At 38.4% G+C, this 24,507-nt stretch overlaps 1 protein-coding gene across 1 annotated transcript in view; it reads left to right on the plus strand.

Annotated features, from left to right (window-relative positions):
* Positions 1-2,362: 2,362 nt before the first annotated feature.
* si:zfos-588f8.1 overlaps positions 2,363-24,507 on the plus strand; it is a 94,404-nt gene continuing 72,259 nt past the window's right edge. The window contains 1 exon segment of the mRNA XM_057840120.1: positions 2,363-2,946. The gene's annotated coding sequence lies outside the window, so the exon portion shown is untranslated.

Raw genomic sequence — 24,507 nt, forward strand, 5'->3', positions numbered from 1 at the left:
CGTGACTAATATTATTTTTAACTCATTTGCTCCCAAAAACGAATAAATAAGTTCTATTTTTAATTGTTTCAGTGTCCCAAAGACATATTTATACGTCTTTTATGTTTTTTTTCCACAAGAGACATCTCTAGGTTCTGATGCAACTTCGCCCCAAAGCACAACGCTGAAAATCCATTTTAAAGCAATAAAACTGGCCACTGGAGGGCAGTAGCGCATTTGGTAAGAACTCATATCGGACCATGAAAAGTAGTAAATGAAGAGAAGTAGTCAGGAAACGGAAGTTGGAAGAAGTAAGAAGCGTGAGAAAAATGTGGAGAACGATGTCAAACACAAGGTACATGCCCCACACAAGTTCCCTAGGTGAATTCTGTTATGAGTAGGGCTGCAACTATGGATTATTTTCATAATCAATTATTCGGACGATTAATTAAACGGTTAATCGGATAAATGTCACTTCTTTCTATTACCTGCACAATTTACAGTGTATCACAAAAGTGATTACACCTCTCGCATTTCTGCAGATATTTAAGTATATCTTTTCATGGGACAACAGTGACAAAATGACACTTTGACACAATGAAAAGTAGTCTGTGTGCAGGTTGTATAATAAAGTTAATTTATTTCCCCCTCAAAATAACTCAAAATATAGCCATTAATATCTAAACCCCTGGCAACAAAAGTGAGTACACCCCTTAGAAACTACGTACATCCCTAAATGCCCTAATTGAGTACTGCTTGTCATTTTCCCTCCAAAATTTCATGTGACTCGTTACAGGAGTGCTGTCAGCATTGCTGCAGAGATTAAAGAGGTGGGGGGTCAGCCTGTTCGTGCTTAGACCATACGACGCACTCTACATCAAATTGGTGTGCATGGCTGTCACCCCAGGAGGAAGCCTCTTCTGAAGACTGTACACAAGAAAGCCCGCCCGTCTCATCAGACTATAAGACATGGTTTCAGTAATCCATGTGCTTTGTTGACATGTCGTCAGCAAACTATTTGCGGGCTTTCTTGTGTACAGTCTTCAGAAGAGGCTTCCTCCTGGGGTGATATACTTAAATATCTGCAGAAATGCGAGGGGTGTACTCACTTTTGTGATACACTGTACCTTGAAGTTGCTTTCGGCATGTTGTAAGTAGCAATGAAGACAGAATGGATTACTATTTCCTTTAACTGTATCAATTATCAAATTCATTAATCAAGTTAATCGATTAGTCGTTTTGGCCTTATTAAGAAGCTAGTTTAGACAGTAAGATGTCAGATAATTGGCAAAAATGTGAATTGTTGCTTTTCAAAGTAAAAGCTGATTTTTGTTCATGTCATACTTTGATTTAACAAAAATATAATGAAGTCTGATAATATTTACAACTGAGAAGTTATATTTACAACTGAGAAGTTATATATATGTTACAATTTCAAGAATTAAGACAAGTTTAAGTTGAAGAAGCGCCTGAACGATTAATCGGTTATCAAAATAGTTGTTGATTAATTTGCTAATCAATTAGTTGTCGAGTAATTAATTAATTGTTGCACCTCTAGTTATGAGGTAGTTGTCACTTCACATGTCACCCTCTGAAATTCACCCACACAGGACGCCAGGCGTAACGGAACAGAACGGTCGGGTTGCACGGTCGGGTCGACAGCCGCAGCCACAACAGCGTCGTCTCTCAGTTCAATAGTTTAGTTATATGTAAATAAATTGTTACTTTGCTATTAAAAGCGCTATTTGTCTTGTTGTTTATGTTATTTTGTGAAGGAAAACATTATTCAGATGTTTGGGATGTCACAAAAGTAAAAATTATTGTGTTAAAGTCAATGTTTGAAATGTATGCTTTTACAAAAAGCTCAATTTCTCAGGTTTTTTTTTTTCATCAGAAATTGGAAAATTGCTCAAACTAAGCTATTTTCGAATGCTGATTTCTAAAGGATGGAAAAGATATGAACTGACATTTTTGTCCTGCTGAAAGAAGAGAGTCTTATCTTTCTTTTAGTGGGTTCCATGTTTATATAGCAATAGAACAAAATTTTCTGTGGGCCTTGCCAAATCAGTCAAAATCCAGTAAAACGGCCGGGGAGCGAAGGGGGTTGCTCCGGTGAAAATGGCTGGGAGTGAATGAGTTAAGTAACACTATTGTTACTTGAGTAAACTTTTTGGCGACTCTCCCCACCACCTACTTGTACCGTCAGTGGCAGTCAGTAAGTTAATTGAGTGGCCTGTAAGAGTTAAGAAGAAAAAAAAACACACTCATAATTCGTGCATGAAAGGGTTAATGTGGGTATCAAAGACATCAAACAAACTGCTCAAACGTTTTCCCATAACTTCCTGTAAATAAAATCCGTCATTTTACCTTTTAATCGTGCAGTAGGCAGGCGCTGTTGTACATACATTGCAGTGCATGTGAGCGGTACCGCCGCTGTTAATACTGTAGGGGGGCCTGTTGCTCTAAAGCTGGACGTTTGAATACAACAGCGCGCCCTCGTTGAACGCACAACCTTTTTTTCTTCAACTTTTTCCCCCCTTCACGGCTTCTCGCAGCCTAGCTGCTGTTATTAAGGCAGTAAAGAAAGGAAGTGGCGACAGGCTAGCTGGTTAGCCAACCAGTAAGCGTCCAATTACCCTGTGACAAATTGTACTTTTGAACATCTATTACCCCGGAGTGTTGAAACGCCTCTCCTTTGTGTCGCCGAGGCATACGAGGAAGACACTTTTTTTTTGTCGGCTCGTGTTATCGTGTTATATTTGTGAGTTTCCGCGCCGGTTTCAAGCTCGTTGTCTCATCTTTGTCCGTATCCGGCGTTAGCCCTCCCACAGACTTCCAAGTCAGGTTTTGACCAAATCGCCAACAAAAAGGACACGGATATACGAGCGAACTGATCATTTCTATCAGTCGCTTTAATATTGAGGAATACAGTGACGAGCAACACAATGAGACAAGCTGCGAGGAAAGGTACGTTCACGTTTCATTAATATAAGTCGTTCAGACACAATGACTAACGTTTTAATGAAATATATCCTACCACACGGTGAATAATTCCTGACTTTGTAAGCATATGGACGTTTACAAACGGCTCTCGGTCAGTGTAGCGACAGAGCAGCTAAAGGAAATGACAAATGCTACCTGCACGAGGGCATTGACGCCTATGAAGGTTAGTTAACGTTAACTTAGTCAAAAGCTGGCATTTAAGTGTCTCGTGTTAACATGTTTGCTCAGTGACACACATGCTAGCATCATTGTAATGTATGCATGATTTGACTGTCCCAACTTGTTGCTCAACAACGTTGCCAGACGGTGTAAAAAATGTGACTCACTGATAGTTTTTCCCAGCCTTGAGTGCACCAAGGCAACATAAAAAAAAAAAAAAAAAAAAAAGCCATACCATACATATTCTTGCAAAAAGTATACTGTTCTGTAAAATGACCACAGATCGAGTGGAACACCATGTAAATGTTCAGCCTGTCACATAAACGTCAATAGAATGGAAAGAGGAATAAAGACACATGCATTGTTGTGAGTAAATACTCAGACTGTGAGTTTGAAGAATTTTCTGTGACACGCAAGGTGCAAAAGAAAGAAATTCATATTTTAGTTGGTCATTCTTTACTCGTGGAAGAAAAATATACTTCCAATTTTCAGTAGTACTTTTTCATATTAAAATCACAGATGAGCAGGAACTCATTCCAATTGACCTTGGGGACGAGGTGGGTTACACGCACGACTGGTCACCAATTCATTGCAGGACTCATTTGAAAAGCCATTCATGCTGAAATCTGCAGGTCTGGATAAATTAGTCTTCAGTGAAGCTAAGATGCGTCTTTGTGCACTTGGAGGAAGCGGCATATGCTTGTAGTGGGGTAACCCTCAAGACAGGTCTTGGTCTTGAAACATTCTTGGTCTTGATCTCGTCTCAGACTGGCTGGCAGTTGGACCCACCATTTTCAGTCAAGACCAACATTGAGCTGCTATCCTTAAACTCCATTAATTAGATTTTAGATTTTTAGATTAGAGGTACTCGGCGAAACAACCAATATATTCAATATTATTTCACTAGCCTTCCACCAACTCTGTAAATGACTAACGTTAAAAATGGAAACAGTTTTGTTTTATAGTCTTGGTCTTGTCTTGTTCTGGCGTTGTCTCTGCTCCTAAAATCTTGTTCCGATGTATAGTAGCACATAATGTAGAACATAAAAACCATAACCCTTGTACATTTGGAAACCGCGAACTACCATCAACCTCGAATAAAGAGCATTAAATACCGTCCAGGTGTATAACAAAAACGGCAGTCTTGTAATATCACAATACAATGAACAAGATTCACAAAATCACCGTGCAGAGAAAAATGCTACATATCTCAAAGTAGCAAAAACGAGTATCAAGGAATTCCGCACATTTTAAATCTTAGAAAAGAGAAAAACGATGCCTGTTTGGATCCATGTGAGATATGCGCTGACCACAACACCAATCTTAAAAGTTGATGTCTATAAAATGCATTTTTCAAAATAGGTGGCTCCTGCCCAATAAGTGCCTTACACCTAATAGATACTCTTTTAACGAGTAAACGCCATTGTCCACACTATGAAGAAATGTCGTTATGAAGGTCCGCGCCTTTCAAAAACAGCACTCATGCTCAGAGAAAAGGCTCTTAAACCTAACAAAAGCTACCAACTATGGTTTTGCCATCTGCCCCAATTTTCATTTTAAAAAGTCTAATACTAATAATACGTAACTCATGCAATTAGAAAACCTAACCTAGTCACTGGACAATTCATTAGGCTGAATTAGAAATATATGTATACAGTGGTACCTCTACAAAGTTATGTAGTTCCAGGACCTTGTTTGTAAGTTGAAATGGTCGTATGTAGGGCTGCAGCTATCGAATATTTTAGTAATCGAGTAATGGACTGAAATTTCTATCGATTAATCGAGTAATCGAATAAAACAAATATATTTTTAGGTGAAGAGCAATTATAAATATACATGAGAAAACAAGACATTTCATCTAATCTTGAACCATTTTCAGTCAATCAATGTCTTTATTTTCGATGTATATTGTTGAAAACAGCCAACAATTGCATCTCAGATGTAACTAGAATTAAAAAAAAGACTCATTCACTGCTTTCACTCAAAAAACCATTAGATCTTATTAAAAAAAAAAAAAATATATATATATATATATATGTATATATATATATACACCTAAAAATGCCGTTACGCTTGATAACACACATCACTTAAAAGTTAGGATTTTTTTACCACGTGTTTCAATTGAATTTATATTTGTGTCAAGCCATTTTTAAGTTCTAGTTAAGTTTTAAGTTAGTCTAAACTGTAAGTCCTGATAGGATTTTGAGTTTTTGCAGTGTTCAAAATAAATGTATGATACAGGCTGTATTGGAGCACATTAGGGACCAGTGCTACTTGGTGTTTTATCCAGCAATGACTACTGAGCTAAAATTGATAGTTAGCATTTTTGAGTTTTTATTTTACACCCTCATCACTCCACAACGCTATGTTATGTTAAAGCCTGTATGTAAGACACGTTAGCCACGCATCGACAGTGGTCATAATTAATAGAAACCAAGCCCTCCGCAGGGCTAACGTTACGTGAGCTAAACGTTAATCTTATGTATTAGCGCTTAGCGCTCTTTATTAGCGCTTAGCGCTCTACTGCTTTAAGATGGCGGCTGTTTACTAACGCTGCCCAGACGCGGCTGAGTCTGTCACTTCGCATCTAGTTCAACATACATGTGATCTCTATGAGACTCATCAGACGCTACCTACCTATCAACTAGCATCGTGCGGGCTAGTATTTAGCAACGTCGGCGTTGTTTGTTGCGGCTGTCGGCTGATGTAAGTTTTTTATTTTATTTTATTTTATTTTTTTATTGAACACAACAAAACATACAAATAACAAATAATACAAAACAACTAGTTCACATAGAATATAACCATCTCAACATATTTACATCATAAGACATACAAAAAAATAGTAAATGAATAAAAATAATACCTCAAGAGGAAATTAAGTACTAAACAATTTCGCATGAGCTTCTATAGTAGACTTGCATTTATTATTTTGTACCATATTAAGTGATGTGAAATATGATTCAAATTCAACCAAAAAAATCTTAAAGTTCGGATTTACCATTTGAAATTTAGATTTATGAATATGAAATTTCCCTAGCAATATATAAAGATTAAATATAGTAAATATTTTTTTATCTTTGGATTCGAATACATTAATGATCGCTTTTCCTGTCAAGTCAATGTTTTGTTTAGTTTGACATAAAATATATTTCTGAAGATCCGTCCAAAACTTTACACTAATGGGGCAACCATAAAACAAATGAGTCACGCTTTCAGGTTCAGTCATACAAAATGTACATTTGTTGTCAATATCCTTAAAACGAGACAAGTACATGTTAGTCGGGTATATATTATGTAAAATTTTCAAGTGCAATTCCCGTACTTTGTTTGAAAAAAACAATTTAAAAGGAACAAGCCACGCCTCCCTCCATTTTATATTATCAAACTGTGCATTCCAAAAGAATTTCCCACGAGGTACAATTCTCCTGTTACTATAGAATGAATCCCTTATGTGTTTATTTGTACATTTCTTGCTTAAAAGATCTATATTATTTAAATAAAGGATCTCATCACCAGCTAGGTCATTCTGTCCTTTATACTCTTTCATTAGTTCTAATATTCCACTGGGTATGGAGTCGAACACAAAATGAAATTCTTTAAACTTAATGGGAAATCCTTTTTCTATTAGAAATTCTTTATAAGAAAGAAGCTGTCCATTACCTTTAAACAAATCTTTCAAGTATATATTTTTATCAATCCAATTTTGTATGAAGAGTGATTTGTTCCTTTTTGATATATACTCATTATTCCAGATAATATATTTGTGTGGAGAAAAATTGTGAGAGTGACATAACTTCCAAGACAACAAGGCTTGTTGATAAAAACCTGACATTTTAACAGGAAGTTTCGAGACCTTGTAATTACATGACAACAGAAATCGAAGACCTCCAACCTTGTTAAAAATATTATTCGGGATGAAATACCAGATTGAGTTTGGTGCTTTTAAACATTCTTTTAACCATTTGACTTTAAAAGTATAATTCAAGTCCATAAAGTCCAAGAGTTCAAGTCCACCTTCAGTCCTGGAACCAGCAAGCAGAGTTCTTTTGAGATGATGGTGCTTATTTTTCCAAACAAAATCAACCAGCATTTTATTAATTGCTTTGCGTTTTTTATTTCTTTTTGCTTCTTCCTCTACGCACGTGACATCAGCGCGTTGTCCCGCATTTAAAGTAGTCTGAGCAAAACGTGTTGCTTAGAGCTGTCAAAATAAACGATTACTCGAGGTAAATAAAATTACTCGGATCAGTTTTTAAACTCGAGTTACTCGAGTTGCTCGAGAATTCGTTTCAGCTCTAGTCGTATGTCGAGCGGGATTTTCCCATAAGAATACATTCTAATTCCATTAATTCGTTCCACAACCCGAAAACCTACACTAAACCTTTCATAAATATTGCTGGTACGATTACGAATGGCAATTACACATAGCAAAACAAATAAATTAAAAATCAGAATACTTGTAATAATTATAATTCCTGTAATAATGTAACGAATCGGGTTCTAATGTGGTGGACGTTTTTTGCATGCTGTACCTGAACGCACCTAGTGGCTGACGTGGCAGTGAGATAGAGAGTGCGGTACAGATTTTATTCTCCCTTTTAGTGTTTTGTTGCTTGCGTCAACTGCTGCGGAGAGCAGGGGTGTTGTGTTGCAGAAGTTGATGGAATAAATGATTAGAAACCTAGCGATTTCTTTGGCGATGTTACCACAATAATAATTGTCACCTTAACTTATAAAGACTGGCGAATGGAGGTCGTCGGAGGACCGTCAAGATCGTAGACATTCTACGGCCGTATTGTTGAGCCAGTTGACGGATGCGCACACCACACTCATATTTTTCTATCATTTCCATCTTCATTTCAATTGTAAGCGTCACTTTTTTCCTTCTTTCACTACCTGCACTAACCTGCTTGGGACCTGTGTTGATTTTTCTCACAAGAAAACCTGCAGTGCGTCCATCTTACGAGAAAACAAAGAAACTGTGGCGCTGTCATACTGTAAATCATCATTTTTCGAGCATGTCGTCGGATGTAGAAACAAATGGCTAGTCAAATTTATATCGGATGTCGATGTCGAAGATCGTGTGTCAAAGCGATCCTATCTCGAAGTACCGCTGTACATACTGTATATAGGGCTCCATACTAATTTTTTTACGAGGATCACAGTGGGCCCTTAACTGAAAATGTTTGGGGGCGCAACCAGAAGATTCAGGGGCGTAAATCGACATGCAAAGTTCTTGTCTAATTTTCACTGCTTAACTGATATTTTCATAGTAAATGCATAAAACTACGAACTAATGACTATATATTTTATTCTCTATCAGCTTTAACATAATCCAGTATACTACTTAGAAATTAGGTTAACATGGGATTTTTGTGGCTGGCACTACAACCAATTGGCAACGGATTTATTGATCGACAGATCACCTGCGAGGACGCTGGCCAACACTGCAAATTGACATCCACATGCCAAACTTTGTGAACATGGAGGAGCGTATCATTTTAGCAGTGTGCGACCAGCACATACTGTATGATACCTCTCGGCAAGATTTCCGGAACATAAATAAAATAGTAGTTTTGGTCAAATTGTTACACAAAAATAATAAAAATTACAAACATAATTTTAGCACAAAAACTGATTATGTGACCAATGGAATAGAGTCAAAATCTGTGTGGGATGAGAGCACTCCACTGACTATGAATTAGGCTATGCCTCTTGTTTGTACATTACACATTATATATGATTGTATAATGGGAATAGGATTATTTGCAATAGATTAATGTTTTTTTTCTCCATTTTGCTGCACTTTTTATGAAGTCTACCGCAAAAAAAAAAAAAAATGTTATTCATCTTATTCAAGAAAATTGTTCTTTTTCGTGATTATTGGGATCAATAACTGACGCGTTGACTTGGGCCAGTGGTTTTCATAATGGGGCCAATGAACTTCAAAAGCCACTGACCCTTGGCTAATTTCCCTTATTGTCTACCCCTGTGTTATTTGGACTTACGTAGTGTCAGATAACAAAAAGGCCTATTGAGAAGCCTTTATTATTGATGTGCAATAGTGCTCATACCCCTATGTTTGAGCTGCATATGGTACAAATTAAAATAATGCGGTTCAACTGTTGGCAGATACATTCATGCACAGGACTGAAAATGTAATGTGTAATGTCAATGAAGCCATTTTGTTTGGATTGAATAAAGGTATTTCCACGGAAATGTTAAATGATTGCCCTCCCTGGGCTTTAGTGTATTAACACTACCTGCATCCCAGGTGTTTCATTTACAGTTAAGATTTGACTGTTAGTTATTCCAGAAAGCTTTTGATTCTAAAAAAGTACATCAGGCCAAAAATAAATGGTTCCATATAACATTGCAGGACCAAGCACTTTCATGATGACTAATGTCCTAATGGTGGAAAAAAGAAATCATATGCAGGAACATTACAATTACACACACAAACACGAACACATGCACTTTGCTTTGATAGATCTTTGCCATCTTTCTTCCTTTTCCGTTGCTTTGAAATAGCCTGGTTTGAAATGTTTTCCTAGAACCTTTGGTCACAAGATGTATTCACATCCAGAACAGCTTCTTTGAATCACTTGATTTTGGGTTGCCAAGCTCACAAAAGAACCCCAAATGGAGAGTGTTGCAATTAAAGGATTTCCTTCAGATGGAATGCTTGACATGGACTAATTCACTGGAAAATCCATCTCAAAAACCATCATCATGCACGACGTTACTTGGGATGTTAGCCAAGAACGCCAAAACACAAGGGTACTATTGATGGCAGGGTTATGATGGTCATAGAACCGGAATTTGGACTGAATATGACACAGAAGAAATCGCCTTCGTCTGAATTAGTTCAAATACATTTTTTTTCATTAGTCGATATCCCCATTCAATGATCCTGTTTGTTTTATTCATTTATTTTTACCAATTACGAGTGGTTCCCAATTTAAAATGTTGTAAATGGCTTCATCCAGTATTAATGGGCTCAAGTAATCTACTTTACGTTATGTCAGTATGACCGAATAACTTGGAAGTCAACAATCTTCATTGAGTGGATTGTGTTCAACCTTGAAAGTATCACTGTACAATAGTTACATTCATAACGCACAAAACATTTTGCCGTTAAGAGATGTACTCATTGCAGCTTTCTCTCACTGAAGAGACGCATTGCAAAACATCAAACCTTAGATATTTCAAGCAGCCTTTCCTCTTTCCACACAATATTTTTAAAGTGATTGAATTCTTTTCACTCTAGCAGTCCTCTGAGCAAGAGTTTTAAAACATTTTTTAGCAAAGAGCCATATGGTCAGTTCTGGCTGGAGAGATGATACGGGGTACAGACATGGTGGTTATGGGGGGGTTGGGGCTTCAGTTGTTCGGCACATCCTGGCGGTTCTGGCTCCTGTTTCTTGTGCATCTTAATGGCTGTGCGTGTCATTGAAAAATTGGTTGAACTGCAATTGTGTGCATTTAAATTCAAATGTTGTTATACCTCTGACATACATATCTTTTACAATCAACTATTAAGTATTGTGAAAAGAGCAGCATTATTGAGCTTTCTAAGTTTCTATGTCATGCAGTGGTCTCAACACTTCTTGCACTCGACTGACAGCTAAACAGATGTTTTCTAGCATTGTAATTCTAGAAGCTATTTTAAGTTGCAGTATGTATACAATCAACTATTAAGTATTGTGACAAGAGCAGCATTATTGAGCTTTCTAAGTTTCTATGTCATGCAGTGGTCTCAACACTTCTTGCACTCGACTGACAGCTAAACAGATGTTTTCTAGCATTGTAATTCTAGAAGCTATTTTAAGTTGCAGTATGTATGTCAACAACATGATCTTATCTCATATGGTCTGGTTTACTTAGGACGTGAAACATTGGTTAGTTAAATTGTATGAAAATAGGTCAGTGACTGTTGATGAATATGCTTATGCACAGTGCATGTGCAGCATCAGCTGTTTGGGCATGCTTTGCTGACCTCCATGTTTTTTTTTTTTTTTTTTTTTTTTTTGTTTAAAGGGTGCTTTAAATGCATGTGGAAGTGGCTGTTCCGCTTTTGTAACCAAGCTGTTTGTTAGCAGAACATCAAATGACGTTGAGAAGGTGGTGTTGGTGACGAATTGTTTTATTTTTTCAAATTAGGGACATGGAGCTCGTTGTCAAAATGAGGATAGTGGAGCAGGTTAGCAGCCGCACTGTGATTTCTAATTAGTCTCTTAACAGCATGCCTTCTAGGTATGTGCAGCTGCTGTGCTACTCTGAGCTGATGTAGGTTACCTCTTGAAAGATACTGCAGCCCCCATTGATCAGGCTGATGTAAACTAGCCACACAAGCCTCATCAATCTAGCTAAGGTAAACTATTCCACCAGAAATTTCAGTGTTGTATTGTCAATCCCGTACAACCATAATGCATTAGTTATCGTCATAGATCTAAGAAAATGCGGAATTTGGATCATGTCCACGTTTCGTGTGCTCCATCTACTAAGTGTCATTATGAGATGACAGACTTGGCTTTTTAGCGATGTGAAGTTAGTTGGTGAGGGGTTCTGCAACCCAGTTTCATATTATGGGCATAACTGTTTTATTGTTTTTCCAAATGACCTGAATATTGTGATGTTTATCAACAATACACTGGTAGTGTGTAAACCATCACTGGTCATTATACTTGTATGACAGTTAAGGATGCACTCACTTGAACTCATTGGCTGTCATTGACGGTGCTAGACGTCCAATCCATTTTGACTGGGAAGAGTGAATGAACAAATTTAAGATAAACATTCACAGCCAACCTGGATGCTAATATTTTTAATTTACCTACATTAGTCAGTTGCCCTAGAAAGACAAATAATTGATACAAATAAATTTGGCATGAAAACTTTACATGTATAATGAATCCACGGGGTCCTAAGTTTCCTGATGGACTTCCAAAAACGGTGATGTAAACTATATTGGTGCACAAGTCTGAACACATTATACAGCCTACCGGTATGCTAAAAAAGTAGTAAAATCCTAGTACAGTAAATGAATATTTGTACCCAAAACTCTCTAGGCCGCAAATATAGAGGAATCAAGCAGTAAAACTGTAAATGTGCATTCTTAACCCGCTGCGCCCTTTGTAAACTTGACTCATATGGTGTCACAGTCGTGAACTGAATACAACAGACAGTGGTTTATATGTTCCTAATACTACAGTTACAGTATATCCTAACTAATGGTGGATATCTGATGTGAAGCATTTTATTGTTGGACTAATATATTTTTCTAGTATGGGAATTTTTTTTTCAGGTAAGGGATACATGAAAAATAATTGACTAACAAAATCTACATAAAGGTTACTTTTACAACATGAAGTGAAAGGCCTGTAGCAAAGAACTTGGCAAAATATCTATGTCGTGTTTAGACTTGCTTTTTATGCTCTCGCTTTGCCAATGTGCTCATAAGGAAGATATTTGGATGACAGCAAAACAAACTGTGCCTCTTCACTGGGATTAGCTTGTTAGATCTCATGTTGGTTTTCTTAACTCGTCGATTGGATCAGCACAATCCACCATCCAAAATCTCATCTGCTAATGGTTTCAGTGTAATGGCTCCTAATTAACAGAACAAACTTGGATACGTCACAGAGTTGAATTCACAAATAATGTCTGTTGAGTCTAACAAAAATGTGTTCAACATATGAATACAGAGTAGGAGATGAGTGGAAAGATGTAGGTCAGGAAGGAGAAATGTGCCACTAGTGTGTGCTTCAAGGTCTAACGTTCTTCAGTTGAGGAAAGGGAATTTGACTTTGCAGAAAACTGGTAAATGAGCTGTGCATTAGTAGGTTGCTATGACATGTTCTTCTTTACACACTGGAGCCAACAGTGAGCAAAAGACAGAAAATAACTGGGAGTTGATGGAGTGATTCAAAGAGTGAGATTGATGAGGCTGTAAACTCATCAATTCCTCAAACTCCTTGGTAACTTGGCACTGTCAGTGTGGCCAACCAAATTTATGGGCTTTATAAATAGACTCAGCTCTAATGATAGGGTGTAAGTGAGGGAAAGACCAACTGTTTCGGGATGGCCTACTTACAGTGCCTCATTCGTCACTCGCTTGAACACATATCAGGTCGAAATGCTTCTTATCAAAGGCTTGATTGCGATCCCACCGATCTTCCCATGGTGGCTTGTTTAGATGATTACAGGCACACTTATAATCCAAGCAGATATTTCACCAGAAAAAAAATAACTCCACAATGAAGTGCGAACAGGTCCGTCTGTATTACTGAACACAATATAACCACTTTCTTGACAGCCAACATTCTGAATTAATGAAGCATTTGGGAGAGACCTACAGCAGATGTTTGCGTCTTTAATGTGCTCTATTATTTCCGTATTTAACTTGCTTTGCAGTTAAATGCAAGAAATGTCATGTAAGTAGTTGCCAAAATGAAATAGAATTTCTCTTTTTATAATGGTTTGGATATGACAGTTGATCTATGTATGTATGTTCTAGCTGTTGAATTTTGCAGTATTTTGGATGATTTAAGATCATTCAAACAGGAAGAGACTGTTATGGCAACCAGAGCTTGGAATGTTCACAAGCGTCTCGCTGTCCATGGTGTAAGCACTGGATGACTAACATATAATTTCTACTTACATATTCATCTGTTTTTCAGTCTGCATTTGATACTAAATGTGCCAATTTATGAGGTCAATTCACATGGTTAAACTATGGCAAAAGTACATAGACAGGATGATGTTATTTATGTGTCACTTAATGTGTCATTTTTCTATACTACAGTGAAACTATAAGGAGTTAAATAACTTCAGATTTCTTTCATAGTGTACAGCGTTCAATTTATTTTGGTTTTTAGTTTTATGTTACGGACCTGACAGAGGAGGACCACAAATGTGTCACGTTTTAAACAGTTTATTGCGAGTAACAGCAGGGCAGGCAAAAAGAGGGCAGCAGTACTTATAAGGTCTAGGCAGGATTCGGGGTTCCACAAACAGAATGCAGGTCGAGTTACCAGGGCAGGAGAGAAGGCAGCAGTCAGGCAGGTCCAGATTCAGCAATAAGTCAGATTTGGAGAGCTAGGCAGGCAGGCTTCGCAAACAGTCTGACAGAGTGGAACTGAAACGAGGGCTTTAAATACACAGGTTAATTGTTGAGTCATGCAGTGCTATTGGTTGGGCCATGAGGAGGTGGATTGAGAACAGGTAGGGAAAATGGAAGGCAATCAGAGTATGCACCAGCATGGACAGAGGCCATGACAGTTTAGCTACCACTCAACATACAGTATTTAAATCTTTATGAATGAAATGTTCAAAATATTGAGTGCCAGCTGATTTGTGAATAAGGTGACTGATCCAGCAATGACATCTTTACAGTAAATGCTCCCAAATGAATATTTGGTTGGAATTTTTTTTAATTATTATTTTTTTGTCAGTCACAATTATAGTAGGTGTGCGCTTTAAAAAATTGCATTGTTAAGTCTGTTGCTGGCCTGCAGTTTGATAATCACTTGTCTCCCAGACACTAAGCCGACAAATGACTGTTTAGTGGCGAAGAGGGCATCTACTACTTTTACTTTTTCTAGTAACAATCGTCGCTTGATTAGTCATTGCGAGTTAAATGTGATCCCGCTGCTCTGGTGTCACCTTATGTCACCTAATGTCTGGATAACTTGATGTCGTGCCTACTGTGTACACACAATTGAAACACGAGTCACATCAGGATCCCTCATTCTAAACTACTCAGTCGCAAAGCAATGTGAAGATTACCACTCGGTGGAAACACAGCTTACGTTACGAAGAGTGGAAACATTTCTCTAATGATGGCTGCGGTGAGAGCTATTCCCTCCCACTCCACCCACTCTACCGTCACTGATCCTGTCCCTGGACTCAGGAATATGAAAGAAGAGGAGGGCAGGGACCACCCTGGGCTAGGATTGCTCTTACCCTGCACGAGTGTCGTGCCCTGATGGCCATTGTTTAATTGTAATGGTTATGGCAGGGCAAATGAGTTCATGAATCAGAAATTCCAATGAAAATACACAATACAACTGTCATTCGTAGTTTAAACTGTACTCTCTCAAAGAAAAAGACTGATGTAACATGAGTTAAGAATCAAACCTGGTATGCATTAAACCTCTGTAGGAGAATTGAATGTGATTTGAGTCTGTTATTTTTAAGGACCATTTGTTAGACAGGGTCGTCAAAGTTTGAACTGTCTCACTTTTCTTTATGAATGTCTGACAAGCTGTCGAGGGTGACCAAACCAAAAAGCAGAAAACCACAGATGGTTCAGCTGGTCAACTATAAGCGAAATCACCAGACGTCTGAAGAGAAGAGAGCAGATGCTTCATTTTGATCACTGTAGACTGGACTCTGTTCTGTTTGTCTTTTGTTTTTACTGTGTAGTCTCAGGTCAATGATGAATAACTGATTTGTCAGAAACCCTACAGGATGTCTGGCTTAGGTGAAAGAGACTGGGGCCAAGATGTGAGCAATGTGTGTGGGAAGGAACAAAAGTTTGAAATATTGTCGCAGTGCATCTCATTTTGTTGAAAGATTGTATGTCCGACTGAAACCAGAAACATAAAATGCAGATTGTGTTAGATTGAGCAACCTGTTTGATGTACTGTACTTGCTCACCACAGAATTACCTGGGATATGTATATCAGGCAGTTATTATAAGACTTTGTACTGAAGTTAACTTTATAAATTGGTTTTACTTCCCTTCGTCACATGGTGTTAAAATAACACATCTTTTAACAGTCAGACTCAAGTGTTCACATGTATTTTAATCGGCATATCAATTTATTTTATTTTTCATTTTAGCGTCAATAAATGATAACACCCAAGCTATCCATACAAGATAGATGAATTCTATGTTGTTGTTTTTTTTTTTTTTTTATGTGCATGAAGCTGCATGTTTTTCTCATTCTGTGATCCTGAGAGTACTGAGCAGGAAAGTGTTCGTTTCGGAAAGATACTCTTGGTCTTATTTAATTGCCATTAACTCAAACTTAAAATTTGTTTATGGGTCTATTCGGAAGGCTATTGATAAAGCTTAGTTAGGACACTTTCACATTAGACCAAGAGGATTAGGGTCCGGTTGGAGAGCTACCTCGCAACAACACTTTAAATGACTTGTTGATAAGGTTCAGTATTCACACCCCGCTAACCGAACTCTCCAAGTAGCATCACGTGGACGAAAGGCGCACTCATTGATTGGACAAATTTAAAAGAGGAAATAATTCCCTCGGAGCGGAGGGAGCGTAGTATGACACTGCACGTAATGTAGCATAAGCGCACCCTGGACCGCTTGCATTAACAACCGAACCAGGGTGCGCTTAAAGCAGACGGAGAGCCACGATTTTTGAGCGGATTACAGTTAGTTTGTTTGGTCCAAATTAAAGTTCGGATGTGCGTTCACATTTAGAAAATGAAGCAAACTATCTTAGAAAAAGAACTCTGGTCTGTTTGAACCGGACCAAACAGTGCTAGTGTGAAAGCATCCTTATTTTCTGTGTGTTATGACTCGATGCAGACTTTGTATTGGTTCTAGTGTAAAGCCTTTTCATTCAAACTTGTGTACTCCTGTGTCCATGCTGGCAGCACAATGGATTCATGCGTCGGAAGTGTTTTTAGCACAGGACTAGTCTACATGAGTGAGTACAATAATCCCCTTCCTTTTCCGCTTTTCCCGAGTTGTGCCGGCAGGTGCTCTTCATTTTTTATGGGATCCTGTTTGTGAATGGGGTTTATCATATCAGCCCGGATTGAAGTGGTGTCACTGTAATGTCTACCACACTAGTTTTTTGGAGGATATAATAGGAAGGATAGAAAGATACGACTAAGTATTTTCGTTCAACATGGCTAAAGTGACCTGGAAAGGTTTGATCTCATCACCACTAACCATCCTGGGATTCCAAACCAACCACACAGAATGAGCAACTTCTGTCTTCCATTAAGGCGGACACTCTAAGCTCTTCGTGGATTGGTGTATCTCATCTTGCTGCTTTAAATTTATGGTTTGAGCTCATCATAGTGGCTGAAAATGTCACTGCGTTTTATTGCCAGCTGCATTGTCATAATAATGACAGCTCTAAAATCAGAATTTATTTATGCGTACATATAGAGGCTGCATTCTTATTGGATTAGGGCATTAGTTGTTTCTTTCTTGGATAAAATTAAAGTTAAACAATAAGCTTCCTTTTTTATGACAACAAAATTAAATCCAAGGCTATACTTCTATAGCCTGGAACTACCACACTGTTCCAGCTATAGAGTTTGGCGACTGTTCCGCGGATCAAATTCCGAGGGCGGAGCAAGCCACAGCAAACAGTGGAGTGGACCAATCAATGACGGGTGGACGTGACGTTGGTAAATTGACAAGAAACTCTAGCGCGAGGACGTAAACATACTAGGAGAGTGGAGAAGTTTATTCAAAATGGCTAGCGCTAGACAGACTGTTGGTTTTAGCGACTCAATGTGTTTTTGGTCATTTAAAACTGAATTTACCGCAGATAGGTACATATTTTCGGCTCTCCTGTTCGCCATCTCTGTTGTTGTGGAGACGACTTCCGACGAGAAAGAGTGACGTTGCTCGTTAAGAACACGTCAAACAAATAAACGAATCTGATTGCATGGACGATTTCGTTCGGGCTCGAGAGGCCAATAAGGAGCTGGGTCCCAGACTCTATAGCTGGAACTGCGGTGAGTCTGGAGTTCCAGGCTAATACTTCTATGCTCTCCTCAGTGTACCTGGCATCTGGACTGAATTAGAGGAAATGTGCCAAATGTTCTGTGGTATTGAGCGAAGAAGGGCTTCAGGGGGTGGCCAGTGGGGAGCTGGTATTGGAGGCAGTGGAAGAGACAAATGAGAGGGTGATTCTGTTTTAGAAAGTGCTATTCCATGAAACATGAAGGGGAAAAAAACAGATGCATATTGAAAAATGAAGTTTGTTCAGCACTTGTCCCTCCATGGCAGCCGAGGTTGGTGACCTGCTGTGAAATATACATAAAGTGGAAGCTCAAAAAACCGTGTTTGATTGCCCAAAGGTCAAAACGACGACTCAACACATGGTTGAGTAAAACAGAAGGGATTTACCTTGTAGAAGTTAGAATGCTATAGTGTTTGTAGTAGCTGACTTGATGTTTTCATCCATCATGTGTGTGATAAGGAGGTCAAACTTCTCCCTAAGGGACCTTGGATGGTAGCCAGCTTGAGTTTGTCAATACGTGACTCAGACACATGACATTGGGAATGGCAGATCAATGCAGTCCCTGAGATAACTGCGTTTTGATTGATTAGCACTGTCCATTGCGGTCATGGTAATTTAGTTCGACAGGCTTGAGCCTATTGCTATCTGTTTGGGGGGGAAAATAATTTTTCCATGAAAAATTGCTTGGTCCATTTTGGATCAGTACTTATTTGAGGGTTTCCCTAGAAATTATGGTGGTAGAAATTAGAAAAGCCCACTGGCAGCCCACCCTGTTTGTTGAGGAATTAATCAATTTAAAACAAATTAGGTTGACATGAATTTTGAACTTGTTTTTAGAATAGCCTAGCAGCCTGCCAGGTTTATAAGGCACTGTGGGAAATCTGTCATTTTATGTTGCAAAATTGTGTGTGAGAACTAGAAAGGTTCCCAAAATATCAGCCTGTCCCATGTTTCCATACCCGAGCAATAGTATGCTGATTACTTGTGGCGACTCTTGACACAGAGATGTCCATTTGTTTATGTATTCTGTTCTTTATGTATTCATGTCGAAACAAAAAATATCCAAACAAAAGTAATCCTTTTGATCACAACAAAAGGTATATTCAAAGTTATTTTTCCTGTTTACATGAACTGTCAGCACACACACAACTGTTACATGTTCTTTTTGTGTTGTCTGTTTAATTAATAATTGTATTAGTTGTGGTAATGGCACAGTGACACACTTTTTGCGTAACTGGCAAAACTACTATAATTCTTCCAGCATAATAGTTTGTACACCAGATAATAACCTTTTGTAATTATTATTTTTTGTTTGTTTTAACTGGGAGCTTAGTTTAGGTATCCACTGAATATGGTCATATGAACAAGTCAATGGCTCCTTTCTTGCTTTCTTGTGTTCTTTGAATGCATGCAGCAGATGCTCCCACCTTTTTTTGTTCATGGCGCAAAGACTGGGGGGAGGACAAAATGCCCTTTACCCTTCACTCTTTTTTCACTGTGCTCTGTATCTGCATTTGTGATTTTTTTTTTTTTTTTTTTTAGACCAGTTGGGGTCTGCTGGTTAATTCGCTGCTAGAGGTATCGTTCTGATTAAACAAAGGACTGTTTTTTGAATAGGCCACATGGCTGAGTCTAGTGGGAAGCCACTGATCCATTCACTGCCATGTTGGATGCATCTGCAGTTCTGCACTGCATCAGCCCCTGAGGCTGATTAGTGCCACTAAGCAGATAGAGGAGCAATCCCTCACTATCGCTGGACCTGAGTGTGTTTATGAATCCCCAAGAGTAGACAAACGTAAAGGCCAAATGCCACAGGGGATATGCACACACTTAACCGAAACACACACACATTAAATTTTGACTTCCTAGCTTCTGTCTCGCTTTGTGCCCAACGGACAATGCTGCCAGTGTTGGCAAAGGGCCAACCCTTCTCCATTAGGTCATGTTAGCAACAGTTGTAGTCCTGATGGATACTTGAGTGGCCCCAGCTCCACTTTCCCTAGGAAGAAAAAATGGTTGTACAAGCTCAGAACGCAAGGGGTGTAGGTGGATCCCTGGACTATATCGGATGTTGAAATGCAGTATAAAACCAAGCGGTTATAGTGAAGTTACTGAACTGGAGCAGATGTGTTCTAAGGATTAACCCCTTGGTGTCAGACAGCATTTGGTTTGTTGTCAGTCCAAGTATCCAAAAACAGATTTTGTTATTGTCCATTATACTGTCCAATATGCCATCACATATTTTCATCATAGGTTTTGTGCTCACATAAAAAAAAAAATATATATATATATATATAGCCAATGCGCCACACTTTTTGCATTGATTGCACCTGACTTTTTTTTCTTCAGGTGCACCGACACATAATTTAGTGTAGGTGCACAATTGGGCCGCGGGTAGCCGGGGCCTGTGGGGGTAGTGGTATGCTAGCGCTGTCTTACAGTGAATACATGAAACACCTTGCTCTCCAGCTTGAAATGCTCCCACACTTTTGACATTTTCAGATTTTTCTTGTTGCTTTTCTCTTCGCTTTCATTGGCTTCTTCGTCGTTACCTCTATAGTCATGCGTTTTTTAAATCAAATCTATCCGCCGCCTCTCCCTTCTTCCTCTATTCACGTGACGTCAGTGCGTTGTGCCGCATTAAAAGTAGCCCGGGCAAAACGTCATTCATAGAGCTGGCAAAACTAAACGATTCCTCGAGGCGGAGAAAAGGCCTCGATCAATTTTTAAAATTGAGCTAGTTGAATTGTTCAATTAATTGTTTCAGCTCTAGACAGGTGTGTAACAAACTAAATGATGATTGATACATTTGCGCCTTTGATCGTAGAGCTACCAAGCCTTCTCTCCCAGATCAAAGCTACAAACCTATCAATCATCGTTAACTTTAAGTACCAAACACCAGCTGGTGACCAAGAACAAAAACACGTTTGGTCGCACTGCTTCGCTGGCAGGAGGGAGGTCAGAGGCTGTACAAACACGAAGCAGAAAAACCTGGTCCTTTTCACCTGATTACGTTCCTCTGGAAAACGGCGCGATCGGCACGATTTCCGATCATGTGCTCGAATCCATCCCTACTGGACAACATTGTGTGTGACTTATTGACATTCCATTATAGCCTGAAAATTTGTCAACTCAGCAGAGTTCTTCTTAGGACTGCACAGTTATGGCCAAAATGATTATTTTTATTTGATCAACATTGCAGTCATGATTATTGACCAGACTTTTTCATCAAGTTAGTGAAAACTTTATATATATATATATTTTTTTTTTTACAACTTTTCAACAACGTGTAAACCACTTTCAGTGGAGCGGGAAAAAAACGGTAAAATAAATTGGTTAGAATTTTAAATATAAATGCTTGAAAAACACAGGAATATAAAATATTCCAATGGTTGGTCATTTGTCCTGAATCTGAAAAAACAAGTCCAAACAATGAATGCTGATCCCTTTTGCGGCTTTAGGTCTTCACCATGATGCTCCTCATCTCCAATTATTGCTCTTAATTTTTCCTCCCTCTCACCATTCTACAAAGTGCTGCAGGGTGCACTTGCTTATTTAGGCAGCTTAATGAAGTCTTTAACCATGTGTTCGCCTTCTCCTCTGAGGTGCTTGATTAGATATGCTCAGAGCGTGCATTGTAAATGTCAGTATTGACAAAAAGTTAATTTAATCGTGATTATGACAAAAGGTTGATTAATTGTGCAACCCTAGTAGATGTTCAATTGTAATTTAATAAAGCTTACCTGTGGTGGATTGTATGTTGAACAATAGAATCTAGTGCATTAGTAACATCATTCTCATCATATTAAATTTGTTGCAGTTTTGTTCCCATCTTTTTATTACATATTAGGGATGTCCCAATCGCATGTTTTTTAGTCTTGAGTCCGAGTCACCTGATTTTGAGAATCTGACGATACTGAGTGTCAGTTCGATACCAAAAAAGTCTTTTTTTTTTTTTTTTTTTTTTTTTTTTGCCCTATTGCCCTAACTACACATTAGGGCTGTCCCAAACGACAAATTTTCTCCCAATTAGTCAGCCGACTATTTTTACGATTAGTCGACTAATCTAATAATTAATTTTTTTTTTTTTTTTTTTTTTTTTTACTAATTTAGCAATGAAATTTTTGTTGACTCTTACCAATTCACAAAAACATATTGGAACACGTAAATTATTTATTTAAGTACAAATAAACACGTAAATAACAATCATAAATCAAAAAATAAACGAGTTTAAATGCTGATAGAATTAACTAGTGCAAAAGAATGGAATGTAAACAGATTCAGAACACTGACTTCCCCTTTCCAACATGATTCAAAAAGATTCTTAAAAAAACACCTAGCATTAATATTATAGTATAGTACTATATATAATAGTATTATAATAATTATAATAATTATTCATTGCCAATCAGATTTTTCATAAAGGGTGTCATTTTAAAGGTATTCTTAGTGTAGAATCTGAATTTTGAAGTATGTGGGATTAACTCCAGAAATTGCTATTTATATGAAGAACATGACATGCTTTTATTTTGAAATGTTCACCGGATGTACGTTTGCTAAGCCGCTAACTTCAGCTTTACACTCCGCAAAAAAAGCACTTTTTGTAATTGCATGTATTGTCAGTAATAGATTTTATGGTCATTTTTTCCAGTTGCAAATGCTGTTAACCAGTGATTTTTCATGTTTGAAGTGTCACCTTTTAACAGCAAGTTTGCTTTCACGAGACGACTGCCAATGTTTTATAGCAGGTTAAAGTAAGTTGCCTTTTTCCCCCATTCACCTCAGTGTAGCAGTGCTAACGTTACAGTGTTTAATATAGATGTGTTTTCTTATTTTGTATGTCTGAACTTTAATTCTACGGCGTGTTGATAAGAGAAAGGAACTGGAGTCTCATATGCCATCAGCACACACGCACCAATGTATGCATGCACGCACGCACGCACGCATGCGTGCAGCGATAAAAGACAGCCGTGAAAATTACCGGCCTCATTTTTATTTGCCGTGCGATAAATGGACTCATTGCATATCGTGACAGGCTTAGCAACTTCAATAAAACATGTCGTGAGATAGTTAGATGGACTTACAAACTGGGTGACGGCGCTTTAGGTGTTTATTCACGGCCGACGTGCAGCCAAGCTTGGCATTGAAGAGACAGGACAAAAGAGTGTACCCTCCTTTGTTTCTTTGAAATAAGTCAATGTTTTGGACACTCTGGTGCGCTTTTTTGGCTTTGTGCCGCTTTCCCCGCTTGCATACAGAGCGTCCAACATTCTGAACTTTCCACGCATATATTTTTTAAACCCTTCATTAACCGTCGGCGGGATGTTTTGCTCGTCGACGGATTTACGTCATCGATGACGTCGACTATGTCGACTAGTCGGGACAGCTCTACTCCACATTGCCCTAAACAAATTTCCCTCCCTTTCCCACTTTTCACACATTTTCCCGAAGTGTTGTGGAGTATAAAAATGTATACATTTTTGTTTCTTTTCGCAATGCCGTTGTATTTCTGTTTTCAAGGTTTCCCCTACATATTAAATATTGTGGCGCACCGCCACAGCAAAATAAAAGCCCGCCAAGCCGGGCAAAAGAGATGTTTTATTTCTTTATTTTATTTTTTTAAGGCAGTTTCAAACTAACGGCAGCCTAATGCGAAGGGTTTAGCGGCAACCCATTCATTGTGTATTGTAATGTCCGGAACTATACGGGGCCACCTTAAAAAAAATTACGATCTGATGGGGAGCTGTGACGTAGAGGGAAGCGAGAAGGAGATAGCGGTCGCATGTCGTGGAAGTCCGCTGTTATTTTGTTATTCTTTTTCTTTATCATTGTTGCCACAATAAAGAGGCTAAGCCAATACAGACTCCTGTCCTTCTTCTCCCATCCGAAGCATTAGTGTATTTTGGATCGGACTTTTAGGCAAAAGTGAGTGGTGGACGGTCGTCTTGGATGGAAAAGCCAGTTTGAATGAATTTGCGCCGAGTGGCGGGTCAGAGTGCACGCATTCAATAGCAGAAAATGTAGGGCTGTTACAGCGGACGGATATATGCTATCATGGCTGACGAAACATTGATAAATGCACTTTTTTCCCCAAGTTTCACGAGCTCTGGGAGACTCGAAAAATGTCTCTCATACCCTCCTTGCTAAGCTAAATGGAACCGCGTTTGTGTGGCAAAGTAGTTCACGAACAACAACAAAAAAACTATTCACCTTCTCACCGAAACTAGTAAAACTCTTTACAATTAAGCATAGCATCTTTGCAATTAGAATTTCCCCCTACACCTTGAAATGGCTCCAATACAAGGACGTAGGTTTGGTCTCAATATTGGTGGGGACGCTGTAACTGCATAACCTGCATGTACACTTTTTGCCTGGAACAGGACATTAATAAAACCAAACTGATTAGGTGAACGGGGGTCAGGGCTTAATTTCTCACCAATATTAACCTAATTAATTGATAGGCTAAATGATCAATGCAAAAATAAATCTGTATTGACTTGTACTAACTTTCACACTGCAAATTGATAACGTTTCAATCTGATGATTTTTCTTAAATCAATCCGAATATTTTTTTCCATCTTGTTTTGAGTGTTAAAGACTGGTTAACAGATTAATGGGTCAG

This window comes from Corythoichthys intestinalis, chromosome 7 (genome assembly GCF_030265065.1).
Source record: "Corythoichthys intestinalis isolate RoL2023-P3 chromosome 7, ASM3026506v1, whole genome shotgun sequence".
Taxonomy (NCBI): Eukaryota; Metazoa; Chordata; class Actinopteri; order Syngnathiformes; family Syngnathidae; genus Corythoichthys; species Corythoichthys intestinalis.